We start from the raw sequence: 2676 nt of genomic DNA on the forward strand, positions 1-2676 counted from the left end.
CGGCCGCGGTAGCGCGGGCGGGCGCTGGCGCAGCGCGCGGGCTCGCTGGAAGAGCGTTACCCCGGTTTTACCCGGGGAGCTTCGCTCCTTGCGCCTCGCTAGCTCGGCTCCTTCCGAACGGGAGCGGCGCTTTGCTTCTGACGGGGCTCGCCAGCGACCCGGGAAGTGAGGGGAGTAATCGGCCTTGGCTTAAAACGGGTGTCGCCGCGCAGAGCTTTCCCCCGTACGTAACTCCATTAGAAGTTCAGAGCTCCTCGCTGAAACAGAGGGAGTTTTCTGGGTGGTGCTGAGACGTAAAATAATGATTGCGGGTCAGGTATCAAATGATTCCTTCCCGATGTGGCACAAGCAGGACCTTGGGGGTCTATCACGTCTCCGAACTCCATGTTAGAGAGGGCTCTGGCCTGCCCCATTGACTCGTAAAAAATTTGGCTGTTGTCGTGTGGGTGCCTTTAGCAGTCAGGTCATATCAAATGTCCTTCTCCGAAGCGAATTGCTTTCCCTGATGCTGTATACGTAAGGACGGAAAGCTTTGAAATAAAGAACTCTGTGTTTTGCAGCACAACCTGTTTTTGGTTGGTGTGGTTCTCTTTCCTTGGTAAGGGCCAGTATCTCCTTATGCCCAACTCGAGCGTTCCTGATGAGTCCTGGTGTGTGTCTGCCACTGGCCCAGGAAGGTAAGTACCTGGAACCATCCCCGTGGGGGAAGGTGGGGATCCTTTCTTAACCTTTAATGGTATCCAAAGCCCTTTTACTTAGGAGAAGTACCTTCCCCCCCCTTAAAAAAAATCTTGTTTCTCTGCTAGTGGGCGATGAAGTGTAAGAAAGCATCCCAGGAATTTACAGGCTGGGACAGTTGTGAGTGAGCTGGCTCCAGCTCCATTTTGTTGAGCCGACTTGCTGCTGGGAAGGGGAGGTGGGTGAACAGTGTCAGGGATGCAGAGCCTCTCCAGGTCAGCCTCTCGCGCCCGGCTACAACCTGCTGCGCTGCCTTGAGGGGAGGACGGAGCGAAGCCAGCGTTAGGTGTGCGCTGTGTCTGCAGGCTGGCGTTGTCCTGCCGTCGCTCAGGGAACTGCTGAGATGGCCGTGTTTGCTGTAAAGCACTTGGTTATTTGGCGAGTAAACCTCACTGAAGTTTTTCTTGCTGCCTAGCCAGGTAGAAATCCTCTGCTCCCCATGCCAGGTGGTGTTTGTGCAGGGGAAAAACAGGGTCAGTGGAAAAAGGAAAACCATGGCCAGCCATGAGGCTTCGGTAGGTTCCTAGTGGCGCAGCAGAGCGCTCAGGGTGTTGAGTTTCAGAGGAAATTTGGGTTTTCTTGCCCATTATGGAAGATGGTGGTGGGGAAAAGGCAGTTGCTTGGAAAAGGTGTTTCCCTCAAAGAGGGGGAATGCAGGGCAGGTGAGAGGTGAATTGCAGGTGTGTGTGAAGTATTGCAGAGATGAGATGTGGGGGCTCTGCATCTTCTTTTTATTAGGTTGAGGGGTTTGCTGTATCTCCTGAAGGACTGGAGGTGCGTTTTTGATGTTACAAGAAATGCAGTTAGAAATGAAGAAAACTGCTTGACAAGAGCCTGTTTTGTAACAGCTGCTGCGATACCTCATCTTTTTAGACAAATGCATTGCTTTTTGGTGTCTGCCTTTAGATGGGTGAGGAAGCTATTAGTTCTGGAATATGGAAAGAGTAAATGGTTAGTTTCAATTACATGTTTTAATTCAGAATGTTGATTTCTTTCTTTAGTTGATGGGGAAAATAAAATCCCCAAAGCTCTTAATTTAATTTGTGATGTGGGAAGGGTTTTCTCCCTGAAATGGAATTATTTTAGTCCCAAGTAAGATTGTCACTTCTTCTCTGTGTTAATTTGCTATTGTTCCTATAAAATTTTCTGTAATTTGATATGCAGAAAAAACAAAATACTGCCAAACAAAAAATCCTATGGGTAACCATCGGGAGGGCTGCGTCAGGGTGGGAGCTGATGTTGGGCTGCAGTGCCTGAAGTGTTTGGCGTGTGGAGTGCTGGTTCTTGGCTGTTGTTCCTCAGCAGGAATACAGAAAGCGCTGCAGTAGCACCCAGTGAGGGGAAATTCAGCATCTGAAAGAAATTTAACTACTTTGTGTTCTTCTCTTAGACTGAACTATCGTTGGGATCTGGCCAAGCTCCTGTTTCTCACCGAGTCGATTCCGTTCCAAAAATGTAATACAGCAATTTTCTTCTTCGAGTTAGGAGTTTGTACCACGTTTTCCTTCCCCATTATAAGCAAACACAATTTCTGCATTCCAAGCCTTAGGGCTTGTCTTGGGGTTGCTCCCTCCGGACACGCAGACCCCTGAGCTGCCAGGGGCCAACTGGGTTACAGGGGTGCACTGGGTTCGGTTTTTAGGCAGGTTGACGCCCCCAGCCCCTGCAGATCTGTTGCTCGTTCTGAGCAAATATGTAACAAAACCTTCTGCTAACCGATGTGGTGTGCGGCGTTTCTTTTTTCCTAGAGAAAAACGCAGGCGGAAAGGTGAGTAGCAAACGGTCACGGCAAGCGGCGTTATCAGCCGGGGTGAGCCCGGGAGCGAAGGCTGAGCTTCCTCCTGGTGTTCTACCGTGTGTAAGAAGCTTAACGAGGCTGATAGCGATGGGGGGGGTGGGTTTGGCTCCGTTAATTCTCAGTGGGAGTTAATGCAGCAG

The sequence above is a fragment of the Aptenodytes forsteri genome, unplaced genomic scaffold (assembly GCF_000699145.1).
Source record: "Aptenodytes forsteri isolate BGI_AS27 unplaced genomic scaffold, ASM69914v1 Scaffold467, whole genome shotgun sequence".
In the NCBI taxonomy this organism is placed as follows: Eukaryota; Metazoa; Chordata; class Aves; order Sphenisciformes; family Spheniscidae; genus Aptenodytes; species Aptenodytes forsteri.